Raw genomic sequence first — 19,323 nt, 5'->3', positions numbered from 1 at the left:
GAAAGGAAGAAAAATATCGAATTAAATATATCGATGTTTAGCTCAATCCCGTAAAACTTGGTATAAACACTGTGATTAAATCCAGGTTATATTTGGAAGAAAAAGGGCAAAAGAAGAACGTCTCCTAAGGCAGAAAAACCACTGGCAAACAGCTGGTCCTATGTTTCATAGTTTTTTGGGGGGCAGACTGTAGCTTTTCCTATGTATCCAGAGAGGCCAAAGCAACTAATCATCCCTACAAAAATTAGGCTTGGCTACATCACCACCACCCCCCACAGTTTTAAAGGCAGCCTGAGCTCACCTGTCTTTCTAGAGCCATGACAAACATCACAAGGAAACCCAAGTGGGTTCTTTTAGTTATGGGAAAACTTGAAGAAGCATGTGTCTGCACATATGGGATGTAATGGTGTGGCTTTGTAACTGCCACAACCCATTTGCAGCGCTAGCAGGGAGTTCACTTTTAGAATTAACAGTGCCAAAGGCTCCAACCTTTTCCCCGCTAACCTCAGCACAAAAATCCAGGTATCCAAACAATTCACTTGTGAGGCAAGTTTGGAATTAAAGAATGGATTGAGTTTAAATGTGACAGACTTTCTAGACATGCAGTTACTCATATTCAACATCGTTGCTGCATAAGGAACACAGTCTCTGCTAGTGTCTTTGGCAACAGGGTTGCTCTCTAGCTAGGTGTATTAAGGGACTAAACCAAATTTCTGCTTCATGGAGAAAGCTATACGACTCCTGCCAAATTGCCCATCTCAAGTGTAAAAAGGCATGTTAAAAGGAGATCATCTGGAGCTGTGTTTCCTTGCAGGCTGGTCTTGGGAAAAGTGGCCAAAAGTCACTGTTCTCTTCTCTTGTAGATGTCTTCTCGATTAACCTTGCTCCTTCTCACCAATAGATAAGGGAGACCTGCTCATTTACTTTGGAGATAAAAAGTGAACCCATCTAGCCCTCTTTTGCCCAGTCTACAACAAGAACTGATACTTCATCAGAGGAGAGAAGTATCTCCGTCTGAATCCAACAGTTGGAGATGCAACAATCTGCTACCACCAAAGCTACAGGGAGGAATAGATAATTAACAGGAGTTGGAGATAATCCTGTAAGGTAAAAAGGATAGAGAATAATGAAGATCCAGACATTCTGGGCTAAAAAATACAAGGAAGAAATGTGTAGGAGCAGGCATGAAACTAATGCCTCTTGGATGCTTGCAAGGAAATGGAGTAAAGTTTTCACCAGATGGGTTCACAGGAGTATCTACCCACAGCAGAACATTTCTGGGGGATGCTCAAATTAAAGTACTTTGCAGAATATCAAGGAACAAATCTCTGTAGGGAATGACTTCATGGATTTGGGAAATTAGTCTATCACTGAAGAAGAAAAAAGAACTTGTGACATATTTGCTTTTTATAAATCAGAAAATATTTATTCCCTGAAATTACAGGTATGTCCACCCAGAAGTATTAAGTGCTTTTACCTATCTTGCTTAAATGTATAAGAAATTACAAAGAATTTCTCAGAGTGCCAGAGGAAAGAAAACTTACCTTTAAATTTGTTACTTTGTTGGCACTCACAATTCCACAAATATATTCCTAGGCAGCAGTGGGGGAGTCTTAACAGACTCCTAAAAGAGGCAGCGAGCCAACTTGTAGTTATTTTAAAGAATGCATCAGTTGTCTAAAGTTTTGCACCCTAGTACAGATCCTGTTTGTCTGAAAAGTATCCAGGCCATGTAAAAATGGGCTGCTGGACAGAGTCCAGAGTTTTACAGACTAAAAGCATATAACTTTACAACATTCCACTTCAAATCTTGCATGAAAATGCTGGTTAGCAAACTGTGATAGGTAAAGGGAGGGGAAACGCTTTTAATACTGTCAGAATATTTTGGGGCCAATCTCAGAAAAACTGTAGGAAGAGCAAAGTGAAAAGGTAGCATCTGTAAAATATTCCAGACTCGAGGCTTTCTGCATCCTAGCAGTTAGACTTTACTCACTGCTACACTTACAGGGAGGTATTACTGATATTTTCAGATAACAAGGCATAGGCTCCTTGCCATCCATTCAAAATTCGGATGAAAATTTATTTTTTTCGGACGAAAAAATGATCTAGCTACCAGCACGGTCTGTTAAGCCACTCCACAAAACCCTTCACTGTTTTTCTGATATACTGAAAATCAAATATGAGGCTTCATTCCTAAGAATGCTTTCTTACGCATTTTATTTTATTGCCGTGAGTAGACCTACTAACTTACATGGGACTGCACTAGGTAGTAAAGTTAAGCACGTGTAGAAGTGTTTGCAGGTTCAGGGCCCTAAATCCCTGTTCTGGTCTACATGACCTAACATAGCAAGTGATATCTGCAATAAATTCAATTCTTTCTACTTCCATTTCCCCAATTTCCCATGGGAACAATGTTTCAGTTCTTTTTCCAAACTATATGCAAATCTTCTACTCTTTCATTAACCCTTTATAAGTGTTTAAACATTGAAACTTTCTGTGCGAGATGTATAATTTCTTTATACTGCTTAATTAATTCTGAGATGGCATAAACCTGAAAAACACTGCAAACTAGCCAGTGAGGTAAATTCAACACAGACAGCTTATGTAGGTGGTACAGGAACATTTACTGTAGGATACAGCTCTCGTTTCCAGCGGGAGCAACATACTAGGTTTGTCAGTGAGATCATACGTGCACACAGTTGAAAAACAACAGATAAAGTTTATAGCTGCAAGGATCCTTCTCACTAACAACCTGTGAGTTTGGGTTAGCCAGAGCTCATGTTTACCAGACAAAAGGATTTTCAGCAAAGAATGATCAAGTTTCTGGGAAAGGGGGATCAAAGCCTAAGAAGCATATCTGCAAGAGTGGGGACAAATGTTCAGGGCTCTGGTCAGGGAGACAAGCCAATGAAGCCATGGATGAGTCAGGACAGCCATTCTCTTTGGAAGGGAGGCCTCACAAGAAGCACTGGTGCCCTGATATTAATCCAGTCACATTTGAATGGTGCATCATAAGACTGAAGCTGGTAGCTAACCTGGTTAAGCATCACCATACTAAGCACCATTTGAACCTGTTCCAGGCACTGACAGCATTGTATAAGAAGCCACCAGCTGCACAGGTCTGACCTAAAACAAAGTCCCTTCAACTTCCTTCACAGAGCAGTCATTGCAGAAGTAGAACCACTTTTGTAGGACCATACTTGTCTGCTTCTTCATGTTCTGACTCCAACAAACTTTTTATTTATTTTATTTTACTGCAAAGAAAGAAGGCACAGGAAGAAATACCATTGAGATAAATTACCTAATACTGGTACAGTCAGAACTAAGCAGAAAACAATTATTTTCTGAAATGCCTCATTCAACACCTGGGTAATCCTAAAGTGGTCTGAAAAACAAAAACAAAACAAAACAAACAAGCAGAAAAGAGTTTCTATACAAAATGAAACATTAGGAGCCATTGAGAGCAGCCCAAAGCTATGTGAGAGCAGCCAGGATTGGGGTGATCCATCCAAGACATGACAGGTCCCATTCTAGCAACTACGTACACCTGACTGTAAGATCAGAGAAGAGAAAACAAACCTATCTGCAACTATGAAGCTGCATTCTACATTTCTGCTCCACATGTCACATTCTACCAGCCACTCTTAAGACTGAAGAGCCTTTTTGTAATGACCGTAGTCAAAATGAGATCAGCCCTGCAAAAACTTTGTTGTGAATACCTGAGGTTTTCAATCAAAAACAAGTAATGAAAAAATTAATAAATAAAACAACATGAACCAGAAATATATAAATAACTCATTTTCCTTTGCTAATTAATTAGTATCAAGCTGCTCTTAGAATAGAACATTGAATGTTGTGCTCACAGGTATTACACAAGATTTGTCTGTACTAAATGCAGAGCTATGCTACAAATCTTACAGGGGCTTTAGTAAGTGTGAAATGCAGCTGCTTTCACTTCTGAGCAGAGCTTATGAGATGCTTGCCATGTCTGAGCTATAAAGCCCACAGCGATTTCTAATGATACGTCATCACAGAATCACAGAAATGAAGAAAATCATGAAATAAAGAATAATGAAATAAAGAAAAATAGTGATAGACCTGAGTGTCTCTGTCTCGTAACTCAGACTGGCGATCTAACTGGTGGGACACTTACTATTTCAGAGTTGGTTGCTTCCTATGCTTTTTACAGAGACTCCATCCTTATTTCAACTGGCAAACACTCCTCTCAAATCTCCATTGTATACATATTTCCAAATAAACAACTGTTCAATCAGAAAATTCTCTAATAGCAGTGATGGAGGAAGGCATTCATCTGCACTGAATGCTGTAATTTGGCATACCCAAATGGCTCTGAGACAGCTGGTTATGGCTTGCACAAGGGTCAAAATTCAAGCCAGTACTTAGACAAGAAAACTCCGCTATGTCATCATGTCCATACCTCCATTCTTCTCAGATTTGTTTTCTGAAGAGCCTTCAAAGACTTCACACAGTTCATTTGCCAATGGTTTAGTACACAGTTTTACCACTTTCCTTGGAAGACTATTCCACAGAAATGTTACTCAAAACAAAGAGGAATTTATAATTGGATACAGATCTTTTCCCAAAATTGTCACACACTATATATTAATTTCTATATGTTGATCAGCGAAGTTTGAGTGCTTCTGTAATACTCATTCAACATCCCTTGTTATACATTCTGGAATGAAACACTGTAAAAAAATTCTTTTCTAAGTGCCTTTGAAATCTTTCCAGACAGTTGTATTCTTAAAAGCCACCATTTTGAATATGAGGCAGATAAACACTGCACTGGAAAAGCTACACCATACTGACAAGGAAGTTTGTAACATGCCCCTTGACCCTATTGTTTCTGTTTAATAGCAACATTTATTTGTTGGTATTTGTTTGATTTATTTGTTGCAGAAGAGCAACATTGCTCTTCTGTTTAGAGCAACATATATGGTTAAGAATACGTCCTGAAGCGGAAGGATGTTTCGTCTTTATTGTGGGAAATCAGAAGAATTAATGTTCTTAAATTCTACAAGATATACGAATAGTGAGTTTTCAGCACATCAGTATTTGTAACACCTGTAGAGTCACAAGGAAAATATATTTGTGCTTGCAATCATCTGTTACAGTGGAATTATACTTGTATTACATTAGGGGAAAAAAGGGAAGATGATTATAAAAAATTATAGTCTTAACATTAAATCCTCTGTTATTCAAGTCACTTGCACCTGGGATCTCTCTTTTTAAAAGCAAAGCCATAAGTCGTTTTGGAGAGATGCCAACTGTCTGGAATCCTTTGTCCAATACCAAATGTGGGCTTCTAACAAGGCATGACATAAAAGTCAAGACCCTTTCTCTTTTTACAGTATCTTAAAAGCTCTTTTCTTCTATGGTTTCACAGAAACTTCAGGGAATACAAACGAAGTCAGCACGATGGAGAACAGGGAAGCTGTGTTTCTGGCACCAAACGCTAAGCACCGACTACACTGGAAACAACACATGAGCATGCAACTTCTGCCCATCTGAGAGCATGAGAAAGGAGTGGCAGGCATTAAACAGTGAACATAGGAAACAATAGAAAAAATTCTCTCAGGTGCAAAATGTATTAACTACTGTTGATGAGTTTTAGTAACACAGAGTGTTTTCATTACGCACTTGTAGTCTTAAAAATTAGGACAATTTCTCTTGCCATGGACTAACATATTAAATCGTGTTCAGAGCCTTAATATCTTGCATCATCTTTTTTGCAAGAGGTTACAGGAAAGAAATCATCTTGTGGTCCCATGAACACAGGGCTTTCTGCTCTCAGTAGTTCATAAATTACTCCTTTCTCCCATAGGAAACTGCAGGCAGACTAATATTGCTACTCTGAAAAATCCCACCTGCTGATCTTTCACAGAAAGGAAGCCATAGCTGTGTCAGATGTATATCACCAGAAGGAATACTCCAAGTGGACCAGACCACACACTTAGCATGGGCAAGGAAGAAAAGTCTTCAAGAACAGTCTCTCCTGAGGTGGGAAATTGTTGCCACCTTCTAGTACTGTGTTCAACTGCTACAACTCAGTTAATCCCATTATGAAAAATAGACAGCAGCTTAAATACAAGACCTAGGAATCAGCTGTAAATGATAACACTGAGTTCAACGTTTGGACATATCAAAAAAAAGCTACTTTAACCCAGGAGAACTTTGGTTTTTGAAAATCCAAGGTAAATGTAACTCTGATTCAGAGCTTGTACAAACAGCTCAGTACCTAGCTGCTTGTCTCCACCTATTCATAATTCAAGAGACCAAACTAATACAAGTGCCAGAAGCCTACGGAGGTGCCTAACTTCAGATAGAGCTTTGAAGACTATTGAAAGCCTATTTTAATTTAGTCTTGCTTTACCCTCTGTCTCATCTCCCAAGAGTTTATGACCTCCACGTGGGAGGAAAAAAGTTCTTGACTCAGTGCTTTAGGATTTTTTCCTTAACATCTGTATAATGTAAAACATAAAAAAAAAAATAATCTTAGTGAGGCCCTCAAGCCATGGTACCTCCTTCCTTTTGTGACAGCTCTCACCAGAAGACCACAAAGCCCAGATTTTTACATGATTTTTCCCCTCAGTGGCCCAGTTGTTACAGGAGGAAATAAGTTTGTATCGACACAGATATGCCACCTCTTGGCCATAGCACTGCCTTTCCAGGCAATACTGAACACACCCTGGAACCTCCTCTCAGTCAGGGAAAAGTCTTCAGCACACATCTTGCATTTCCAGGGCAAGATAGTCTGTCATATAAAAGGTAGACCAAACCAAAAGTATGTCTAGCTATGATTAAAAAACAGTGAGCTCTGCCCAGCCCTTGGGAGAACAGTTGTTAGCAACTACCCTTGGAAGAACATCCGAGGCAGATGAAGCTATCCACCATCGCTATACAAAGCTTTCTCTGAACTCCACAGAAGGGAAGGCATTTCTTCTGGCAGCTCATTATCCTCTGTATTATAAGTCTTGTTCTGAGGTACTAATTAGGAAAGGCACATCACTTCACACACTTAAAAGTCAAACACTGCAGAACCTTACTCATAACACCCATCTTTCTCAATCTAGCCTTTAATCGCTTCAGTGGAAAAAAACATTAAGTTCTAGCTCACTGAAAGATACAGGTTGCTTTCTGTTGAATTAGTACCATATCTGCATATTATTGGACAGGAGATTTTTGTCATATTGGATTTTACTTTGACATCTATCTTTAGTATATGAAAACGTGAGAAACTACTGACATGGTCCTGATCTAGGAGAATTACTGAACCTTGCTTAGAAGAATGTCATCTTTCAAACAAGTTTTAGCTTTAGCTTTAACTTGTCCAAGCACTTTAAAGAGGATTTTTCTCTAGGCAAAATGTTAAAAGCTGTTTTGGAATAGACATATGGCTATACAGTTGCCTACAATTACTGAATATTTTAGTAGTCTGGTTCAATTTAATTTTTGCAAAATATTTTTAGATGCAGAACTCTAAACCTCAGAAATGAGAGTCAGATAGTGATGTTGCCTATGAATACAAAATGTAATATGCTCCAGTCCCAAAGGACAGTAATTAAAAATCATAGTAATGATTGCCATCACTAAACGAGTATTTTCTAACAGCTACACACTGGTTGTCTGAGACAACATTCCCTTCCCCTGTGCTCAGAATAAGGATTGGATTAAGTCAGAGATCACTGTGGAAGAAAACAGTAACTCCAACAGCAACATGTGTTATGGGATCCCTCTTGCAAGATGGAGGACCTAGTCATGAAACTATATGGTCTCACCTAGAAAACTGAAAATTCATGGTGGCTGCCTCAATGCTTAGGCTAAATATTGGTCAGAAAAGTGGTTTTGACAAACAGCCCCCTGGCTGCAGTAGGAAGGAGAGGAGCTTATTCAGCCTCTGTCTTCTATACCTGTTCCTTGAACACATGAATGACTGAACACTGCAGTAGAAAGCAGTTTCTTTTGCTACTATATGTCCTTGCTGCAACCTGTTTGCTCCCTACCCCTGCCCCCACCATCCCATTAGAGCAAACTAGTCCATTCATAGACAAGTGAAGACACAGACAGGTTCAAGTGGATGCTTGTGATATTGAAGAAATTTTCTGCTAATAAAAATATAGTTATAGAAAAGGTTCCCATAACAACTCTTTTATAAATCCATCTTTTATAATTGACAATGTGTGACTTAATTTTAGGAACATAAACACTTCAGGTTTTGCCATTGTGTGTCTCAGACACAATAACCATTTAGGATTTCAGTTTAGCCAACCTCTTGAAATGACTGACTCAGAAATGCTGACTCATGACAATGAGGTTATGGAAAGTATCAAGCAGAAGAAATCAATCTCAGTTCCATTTCCATGTTTATCTTCTTCTATTTTTACATTCTCCTTCTCTTGGATCATCAACTTTAATTTGGAACCTGATTGATCAAATGCTTTGCCTTGTATTCTCATGGTGAGCTTAATGGATATTGGGCTACGGTGTACAACATCGATTGACAATAATAAACGACTCAGCACATGGGAGATGTACTAATTTTTTTGCCCATAGCACATCAATAACACATTCTACACAACAACACAAACACTCCACTGTGCTGTCCAAGGAGAACTTTGTCATGCAACTCTCAGGCATACCTTCTACTTAGATACAGTGCTTGGGAGAACAATCTCCACTCCACTACTAACATAAGCAATATAAGCTGTTTTTTTGTTTGTTTGGTTTTTTTTAAGCTTCCCTGCATTTATTTGCAGTAGTTGTATTCTTGCTTGCTTTACATCTACAGAGACTGTATTGTTCTGGTTTTTATTGTATAGGTTATGTAATGCTGTAATAAGAGGAAAAGGTATGCATTTTGTAGACTAAATAGCAATGGTTTCACATGTGTAACCAGTCCCACTTACTTTTGGCATGATTTTATTAGGTTTTTCATTTGTTCATGTTATCTCTGTATTTGCTGTTTCTTAATGCCAGTGTTAAAATAGGTTTCTTGGCTATAACACTTAAGACTAATAACCATGTGGAAGCTAAAAGCAAAGTAACTATTCGAACATCCCAAATTCCAAAGTAATGAGACTATAACATAAGAAAGAGTGAAGGGAACATGGCATCATTTCACTCCACTGTCTTGTACACTGTAGATATAACACCAGTCTGAGGCTAAGCCTGTTCATCCCTAAGATAAGGGAGGCACCCAGGAGTCTTCCTCTGCTGATCTACCACCAGCTGGTTAGAGAACAGGAACTGGAGGCCTAAGGTGGAGATCAGAACATCCCCAGCTCCATCTGGCTCCCAAGCATGTACTTCCAGGTTCACTCTTTGCCCTCACATGAAGACAGGAGCAGGCAACAGTCATCTGCTGGAGTAGCAGGAAGAGCTCAGCTGCTCTTTAGTCCTTCAGCTGAAGGCAGTGTTCTCAAGAGATCTTGTATAGGACACTCTGGGAATCCAGGTTTTACCTAAAACATACTCAGTTCATGCAGTCTTGGTCAGGTTTTCGTGTTAAAATTTTTCAATTGCTTTCTATTACACATTCTCCAGCTTGTCTGTATATGTCTTTATCATGTATAAAACTGGAAAAAGAATTCAGTCTAGGAGCTTATCACAGTGGAACAGGACAAAATAATTAGCTGTCATCCTCTTGTATACAATACCTTCAGTAATGAGTCCCAGAATGACATTCACGTTTCAACATTTTGTCACATTGGTGACTTGCATTCATTTTCTAATTTGCAATAGCCCACAGATGCTTCTGACTGAACGATTCCCCACTTTCTATCATTGAATTATATTTTCATCCCTGACTGTAGTGACTTGTGCTTCTTTTGATTCATTTTATCTTGATTTCTGACCAGCTTGCCAGCTGCTCAGACTACTTTTGAATTTAGTTCTAGCTCTCTCAGCCTAGATGATGCACTGGGAACATTGCACATGATACCAACTCCATCAATTAAACTTTTCAGTTTCCTAAATTGATTCTGAATAGAAAACATTTTTTTATTTTTTTCATATGCAGCAATTCTGCACACACAAAAACTTTAAGTTGTCTGTGGTGAATAAAGGACTTTTCAGCTGATGGTTCTACTCAGCTGTAATCTTCCATTTTCTCCTTGTGTTTTGTTTCTCTAGTTCTCATGTGACATAGACAAAACATTCAAATTCATCTCTTAAGGGGACAGAAACATAAGAACTAAAACCTTCAAGGCACATTAGGTTAACCTCTAAAATTAAGATCAAGCTAACAACTGTAAGTCATTTCACTGAGTTCATTTTCATTAGTCTAAACCAAAAAAATCCTGTTGTGCATTCTAGAAGTCTTCAGTGGTGCGCATTAGAACCAAGATGTGTCTGAAGCACCAGTGTACCAACAAGGTATTGCTGAACAGTTGCAGAGATCAACAGCTAAACTTCAAAACCCAGGTAACCTTTCCATTCAAGAGGGCACCATAGGCTGCCCTATATCAGCATGTATTTGGCTTCTCTTTTAAGTGTTTGTTCTGTTTTGTGCTATGAATATGGTGAGATTCTGGAATGAAGCATATGCAGATTTCATCTAATTCTGTTTTCCAATGTCTGGTTCATTTCTCTATGCCCATCACTGTTGTCTGGTGTGTGGTTTCATGCCCATCTCACTGCAATCTTTACTTCTGTATTGACATTTACATGTCTCTTTTCATGCAGTTAAAAAAACTGCAACACTATTGGTGAATTGTTGGAATGGTTGGAAATATTGGTGACAACAGACATGAACTTGACAGGTTTTTTTCTGCATGTCATATATGTTATCCCATATGACATATTTTACTGACAAAATTTAAGGTTTATTTGGTAAACAAATGCAATGCTGGTTGAGTCCAGTGATTTACATCATGTAAAAACAGAACATCTTAAGCAACACATGTGCAATAAAAGCAAACAGATGTTTGCAGTCTAAGCACTGTGCTAATGGTGGTGGTATGGCAACATATCAAAGGCAAAACACAACGTATCCAGAATTGCCCGCTGGAGTGTTAAGCACAGCTGCATAACTTTGAATGAACAACCAATAGGATATCCCAAACCACTTTGTGGCATGCTGCCATCCTTAAGGTAAGAATTCGTAATTAACTGCTAATACCTAAACTCCTCAGCTAAAACGGTGTGGAATTTCTTGCGAACAAGACAAAGATATGAAATGTAGTAAAACCATTGCTTGTTTTACAGCATTAACATAGCAGCAACACTACTGTTGTTTCATACGTAGTGAAATTAAACGTGCCCCAAAAAATCCACCTCAGGAGGCCTGATCTGAGGTTTTATGGAATTTTCCAGGCTGGGTAGCTACAAAACAAATATTGGAAACAACAGCAGGAGCACATGCATTGCTGGAAGAGCACAGTGGACAAGTCATGACTTATGGGCTGACACCCTATTGGCTCTGTAATCCAGTGCATTACGAACAATGCTGTTCTCAGCCTGTTGGAATGGCTGGAACTATGCACGAGGTGTCAAAAATGTCATTTCGTTCATACCACTGAATGTGAACTTCACTAAAATCTCAGAAGAACCTGAAGTTATGTACGACTTCATATAATCATATGTAACAAAGGAAACTACTTTCTGATATTTCCCTAAATCTGACATCTAGAGAACCAATGGCAAAACTGCCATTGAGTGAAACTACCAGAGGGAAAAAAAAGTGAAAATGAACATCCACCCCTCAGAGGAGTTTTACAAAAACTGTTAAAAAGAAAAATGTTGATTTGTTCAAGAAAAATGCTACAAATATTGACTGATGTAGCTAAAAGCAAATAGCAGTTTGCTATTTGTTCTTTGCAAAGCATCACATGATAACTTTTTTTTTTTTAACTAAAATTGAGCAGAGAATTTAGCAACATGTGAATTAGAACAGGTACTAAGATCCCAGATATAGATATGTAGGGAAACATGCATCTGTTTATGTACAGACTTCCGGCCTCAACTATGTTCTTAAATATCTTGCTGAACACTTAAGAAAATAATATTAAAATAGAATCAAAAAATATGCCAACTGTTCATGCATTCCCTTACTTGCTACAACACATGCTAGTTATCTGTTATAGCATCAAAAAATAGATTTAATATTATATTTTTAATGAAAAAAGCAAGGAAATATTTTCTAAGAAGCTGGTAAACTTAAATACTAAAACAAGTTGCATATTTTCAATACTTTCCTGTATGAGTTTCAAAGTAGTGTGTATTCCAATACTTTAATTTTGATCAATAGTTCTGAAGTATAACTTGGATTTAACACAAAGACAAGCAAACAAAAAATAAAAATTGAATCATAAGCCTGCAGAAAGCAGGCTATTTTTGAGATAACACAAGACTGGAGAATTTGCAAGTTTAATCCTCAGCCCAGTAGTTTTCTGAACTTTTCAGACTGAATAAACATACAAGAAGGCATGATAGAACTGCAGTTCAACATCTTTATCACAGATTTTTCGTGCTTTATGATTCTCATCCAGTTTTAATTAAAATACTTCAATTTTTTCCTTCCCTAAACAATTACATTACACATTAGTGAATAAATATATAGATGATGCAGACTTCATTTTTTTAAATTCAGGGCACAGCTTAATGTCCTCTGATCTGACAAAGTACCACTCCTCAGCTTTACACTGCCCAGCTTTTTTGCCTCCTTCATTTGCATGGCTCCCAAGCACACATGCTCACAGGAGCTGCCATGCAAGGCTAGGCTAGAGGGTTCTAGCAGGGAATGCTATGTCTTAGTTTATGTTGTGGTTGAATACTGTGGTCATCATAACTTTATCCTCCAACTCAGTGGCTCAGCAGAGGCAAGCAGGGCTCTGGGGAATGAGGACAGCAGCTGGACTAGAAAATGCAGTTCAGATTTGCAATGATATTTTTAACTTTAAATGCCAGATACATTTACCAATGGCTGGAACAATAGAAAGACAGTTGTAAAAAAAAAATAAATAAGAAATCAAACACACCTCTTGTAGACCATGTGATCTCTGGATAGCAACGTCAGGCAGATGAACTGGGCAGACGTTAAGATGTCTTTGCTGTGCTTCCTTATCATTGGTCCTCAAAGCAAAGATTTAAGCTTATGCAGTACAATGAACACTGCAGAAGAGAAGCTCTCACCCCAGTCACACTCTGGATGCCCATCTCCCCCTTGCATTATTCCCAGATTCCTTCTTTAGAGCTCTGCAACTGCGGATGGCAATTTTCAATTAGGCATGTGCTTCAGGGGAAATAAGGAATTTCCCAAGGTCACTTTAGGGCAATGAAATCACACATGCCACATAAAATGCTTACACTACAAAATGATAACATAATGGAATGGTAAAACCTTTAACAAAACCCTAAAGGGAGCACACAACTAGTACAGCATGGTCATTTATTATTTCAAGCTCTCCATTTACACCTTTGAAAGTCAGTGTTTCTTTTTATTGAAAAAGTGATAACAGGAAAAAAAATGCTGTGCCCAGCTTCTCTTGCCAACGTGTAGGACTACTCAGTTTCAAATTGCATGCAAATCAGAAAGAAAAAAAATACATACATATACATGCAGTGATGGTTTAATTTAAGTCTAGAAAGCATACAAACAAATTTTCTGTTTGTAGGATGAACAGGTTACTAAATGTGAAAAACATTTAAACCATTTGTTACGGCCTTTCATTTCTAAACAAAAAAACATGGCAATAAAAGCTAAATACATCAAGCAGTTGCTGTTTTAAAAGCAACAAATGAGTGAAACTTCTCATGAATTTAAACCACCAGGAACTCATCGGTAAGACAGAGAGGCAAAAAATATTTTTGGTCCAAGTAATCAAAACTTTTGTCATACCCGTAAATAATCTGGTGCTTCTCACCTTTGGCATACAAACAGAAATACCAATTGAGTCATGCATTAAACTCCGGATTGTCAAATTCAAATATTTCTGTTTCACTTCAGTCTTGTTTCTGTTACACAATTAAAGATGGTACCATAGACATATGCACAGACTTGCTGCACTTTTGCCTAGGTTTAGATTGTTCATTTCCAAACTATATAGTCCAATACCTTACCATTGTACACCCTGAACATGGATCTGCTATTAAAACTGGTATCAAGGAATCACTGATTGAATGAAGAATTAATCCTTAAACTATGTTACAATGAATGCTAGCTCTTGTTTTAATCATTGAATGCAACACATCACACATTAACATGGATTGGAGACCAATGAGTAGGGCAGGAGGTTGGTCTGCAGGAGCTCACAAAAGAGAAGGGTCATTCTATAACCCAGCCACAGTTGGATGGGATTTTGCTGGGATTTGAGATAATACTCAAGGTCTACCCTGTACTTTAAATTGCTTCATCTACTTTGCAATTCTTTTCTCACTGTAAACAAGGATAGTTTTCCTGGGATATATCTTCCATACATATATCCTAGTCAGAGAAGAACTTGCTTTTTAGTGCATCCAAGTCAATGAAAACTCATGCAACATCATGGGCACAGCACCAAGCAGAGTTAAAAAACAGTGTAGACACTGGTGTTAGGCATGTCCTGGTGCATTACACATCCTGTGGGAGGCAGAGGAAGGCACAAGGCACACATTGTGGCTTGAGGGGATGAGACCCCACAGTGCTTCTTTGTCTCCCTGGAAGAGCCACAGTCAGAAAACTCATCTAGGGGCAGTCTGCAGCCTAGGTGGCTGCTCAGATCTTAGGGAAGAGTAAGCTCATGCCAGCCCAAAAGATACCACATAGACTTTGAACCAGGGTTCTATCTCACTTTGTGTGGTGAAGCCAAAAGACCATTAATGATTGTGGAATAGCTAGACACTAAACTGACAGGGCAATGTAATTTACTGGATAGACTACAAGAAAGCTGATTTAATAGTATGTTGGTCCAGTGTCGTCTTCTGTCCTTTAAATTCACACTTCAATTACTAACATCCCTGTTAAAATCTTTCCTCTGTGCTCCCACTCAATTCACAATAATAAAGGTTATATGCAAAGTGGACTGGAAACCACCATGATGAGAAGTTAAACAAGTTAAATTTACAGTTCTAGTCCATCTGTCCTACATTGTTTTGTTTGCTGTGGTGTTTTCCACCAAGACCAAAGATGTTTCATGGCAATGAACCCATTAGCTGTAGTGCTGAAGCAGCATTTAGGAACATGCTACCTACCTTCTTTGCAATGTTGAAGCTGCCATAAAATTCCTTGCTGGACTGTCATGGTACTGTCATGGTTATTATTATGTCTTTGCCATTAATACTTAGCTAAACATTGAAAGTCAGGAGTTTGGAAATGTCTTACATATAAATGAATGAGGACCTATATCAACACAAGTGAATTTTAAACCTGACAGTTAGTCTCAATTAATTTTAGCCAGGTAATATCATATTACTAACTCTAAGCAGGCATTCATTCATAAAAATGTGAAATATTTAGAAGGAAGAGGGTTTTTACATAATCTTCATTGAAAGCTTCTCAGCCCGTAGGCATAGGACTGTACTTTACTTTCCCACTTTGTCTCCCAGCAAAAATGTGTCTGTAACTCCCATAACTAGCGCATTCACGTGCACATGCCCACATAAATATGATTAACAATGAAAATTAGTGTAAAGCAATCTTATGTCTACCAGTTGCAAAGGGTCAGAAAAGCAACCATTCTGAAAATAAATGCCACCTGTTTCTGAATAGTTTTTTGCAGTTTTTCTTAGAAGGCACTTCTCAGAAAGCTCAAAGTATTATTTCATTCCTATCTTTTATACCATAACTGCATAAAACTTGAAGAAACTTCCACAATTAACATGCTGATGCTTAACAGCAACTGTCCTGATGGACAGCACAACAGTTTTCTTCCAGCTAGAAAGCTGTTGGAAGTAAGTTTTCAACTTGAATTTTCATTATGTCCTGGCCAAAATCTACAAGGAACAGATTGTTGTCTCTCTCTCTGCCAATATTTTACACAGAGGCTGTTGTAAAGGTTATCAGAATATGTAAATATTTCCTAAGCAACACAAAAGCTTGTTTTGAACCTGGGGTAATCCCAGTTGTAGAAGAACAAGTTTTGCTTACACTTCTTAAACAGTACCTGCAGCTTATTTTTTAACTCACTGAAAAATCTTTATTGCTGCAGGAACTCCCTGTATTCCCACAAATGCATTCCAGCTATGCTGACTGAGCTGCATTCATACACAACAAAATAAAGTACACCAAAACTCTGGGAATGCTGAAGAGAGTGCCTTGTACAAAGTGCACATTTTAAACCACAAAATCAAGGACCTCTTTTCCAGACAGGACAGGATCATAAAATTCTGCATTTGCAGAGATTCGAGGAGTTAAGCAAAGCATCTCAGCCCTATTTCCAGTCCCAACTCACGTCTGTATTCCATCAGAGATAAGAAAGTTTGATAATCTCCTGAGCAAAAAGAAGGTGTATGAGAATCAGAAGCACATGGAACAGCCAGAAAAGCTAAAGTAATTGTTGCTGCACACAAGAAGCGCACTTTTGCTTCCCAGCCCGTATAAAATCGCAAGCCATTTTAGGAGGGAAGAGCAGCTGTAGGACCAAGCCTCACAAGCAGCGCCCCGCGCCTCCCCGCATTTCACCCCGTCACCCTGCAGCCGCAAGGCTCCGCGTCACCATACCTGCTTCTCCATTTTTAACCCCCAGACAGTTTTCTCCTCGGCCTGAAGTTGAAGAAAGCGGGGATAGTCCTTCCCAGCCGGGCGCTGGGCTGGGCTGGGCTGGGCTGGGCTGCTGTTGCTCCTGCTGCTTGTGCTGCTGCGCGGCTCCGCGCCGTGCCCTGTCCAGCCCCGCACCGCCGCTAGCCCCAGCCCCAGCCCCAGCTCCGCGCCGCCGGGCAGGTTTCCTTATATAGGTGAACGCTAATTGCATTCCTGGTGAAAGAGGCTAACCGGGAGCGAGCTTAACTTGGTTAACTCCACAGATACCAAATGGGGCTGCCTGCCCGCCTGAAGTTTGCTGGCGTAGCGCTGAAGTGGCTTCGGAGGGGAGAAGGGTTTTGTTGCAACGCGGTTTAACACCTCTCAAGCTATTCCATTTCTAACAGCTCCACTAATACCAAGTGCTATGTTAGTATTGCATAAAACACTTGATATTTTTACAGAATACCCTCCCTTAACCTATATTTTACTCCAAGAAAAGCACACAAGGTGATAAAGGCATGAGCACGCGCACTCCGATAGCACCAAAATAATTCTGATCCTATCAGAGTTTTCACAGAAAGACTGCCATATATCAAATGGTATGTGAAAAAGTTAGGAAATGAGGATTGCAATACTGCTGTTAATGGAAAAAAGCCATGTAAGAAAAGCTTGTTTTACTGTTTTCCACTTCCTTTTCTATACAATGTAATAGCTAAGCTTCTGGTGATAGATCTGTCTTTGTCAGAGAGGTGTGATTGTGATATATTAACAGACACACCCTTACCTAAACAAAAAAAATACAGAGATAGACTGGGTAACTAGAACAATAATACACTGCACTCTGCAGAGTGGTGACACACGTATTTCAGATATTCTTGACTCCTCTTGCCCACCCACTACTCACTAAACCCCTTCTGCAAGAGCAACTTCAATGGTTTGAAGAACCTCAACACATAATTAATTAATCACAGGGAAAATCATGCCATATGCTTCCCTTTCCTTTATTATATTCAGTCAGAATTCACCTATTTATTATGGCCCTCCTTCTATAAGCTACAACGCTGACAATATGTAGGGGGAGACAGATGACAAAAAGCATAATGGAAGAGAAAAAAAACAGAACAAATAAAACAAATGATGGATGAAATGAAAACAAGAAATCAGTGACAATGAGAAGGGTTAAAAGATTTGATCAAATGATGAAAGGCTGGTGTTTAAAAAACAAAAAAAGTACATTGAACTCCAAGACATTTTTTTTTCATTCTTTCCTCTTTCCTCCAGATGTATTACCTATAACTCAAGACAGACAAGAGACACAAATTCTGCTTCCTGGTGACCTATGGACATTTAGAAACCAGAGAGTACCACCCAAAAGCTGGGAATTACCATTACCCAGAGGACTAGAACTTTTCTTATCCCCATGTAATATATGTCTTAAAGATCATCAAATAATATACTGCACAGAAAAGCTATTCCTAATGACCATTCCTAATGGTTTCAATACTTCTTTCATTATAATTTTGCTCTTCCCCGAGGCATAAACATTCAACCTTTTGATACTGCAGGAGCTTGGCTTATAAGTGGAGAAAAATGAGAAACAATACCAATAAAAGCTGTAAGACTCAATAAATATGTCTAAAATAGTCTCTCTGTACAGTGTATAGGGAATCAGGCATATGTGGCCAGGGGCATGGTGTAACTGTCTTCATGGGACTCTTTCAGGACATGTAACTCACTTGTGGCTTCACAGTGTAAGAGTATGTCAGCCTTGCCAAGTTACTGCAAAGCTGGTCTGCACAGCCTTATATTCCCTTAATACCAGTGAGCTTGTGACCAGTTCCTGACTGAGTATCAGTTTTTCACATGAAGCAAGCAATTAAAATCCATCAGATTCCCAAAACTAAACAACAAAGGAAGGTTAAAAGGGCTGTTATGCCAGAATAGTTGTTACTTCAAGTATGGCTGACATCTATCTTTAGGTTAGCCCTCTTTATGTTAGCCAACTCAGAGCCCACAAAACACTCCCTCAGTTAAGGATTTTCCTACCATTTCTTCAATGCTTGTATAACTATTTTATTTTCCCAGCCAAAATCTCAACTAGCTGTCATATTCTGCACCTTACATCCTCCTTTACCTCCATCCCTGACCCAAACATCATGTTGTGAATCAGTCATAGGATTTGGGGTCTTATAGCCAGGCATGAATCCTCATGCTTTACCTACTGACCCTCAAACTATGAATTCATCAGAGCACTGGTAAAAACATGAGAAATTTCCTCAAGTCCTACATATGCTACCTGTGTAGGAGAGAATTCCTTCCCTTTATTTAAAATATGTAGTAAAATATGTTTTTTTCTCAAATGAAAGCAATCCAGTTAATTCCTGAAGCTGAGGGTAATAAGCCTAGGCTTATTACTTTCATTTACTTGGCTGTCGCACGTGCATTATCTGCAAATGATGCCAAGATAATGTTAATTACCCTGTAACCAATCTCTTCTGTTCTTCAGAAAGAGCTTTAGTAGTTCTGAGCCTGCATTCAGTCTGGGTATGTTGGAAAATCTCTAAGCAGATATCTAAAATATATTATTTTTAATGTTAGGCATTAAAAGATTCAGTAGAAATGAATGCAAGTTATGACTATGTTAT

At 38.8% G+C, this 19,323-nt stretch overlaps 1 protein-coding gene across 1 annotated transcript in view; it reads right to left on the bottom strand.

Moving 5' to 3' along the window:
• Positions 1-17,127, bottom strand: part of MID1 (midline 1) — a 251,404-nt gene extending 234,277 nt beyond the window's left edge. The window contains exon 1 of the mRNA XM_080593000.1: positions 16,658-17,127. The gene's annotated coding sequence lies outside the window, so the exon portion shown is untranslated. The remainder of the gene's footprint in view (positions 1-16,657) is intronic.
• Between the last annotated feature and the right edge of the window lie 2,196 nt (positions 17,128-19,323).

This window comes from Anser brachyrhynchus, assembly GCF_964034855.1.
Source record: "Anser brachyrhynchus genome assembly, chromosome: 1".
Classification (NCBI taxonomy): Eukaryota; Metazoa; Chordata; class Aves; order Anseriformes; family Anatidae; genus Anser; species Anser brachyrhynchus.
The sequence above is the reverse complement of the archived record's forward strand: the minus strand, read 5'-3'. Positions and strand labels throughout refer to the sequence as shown.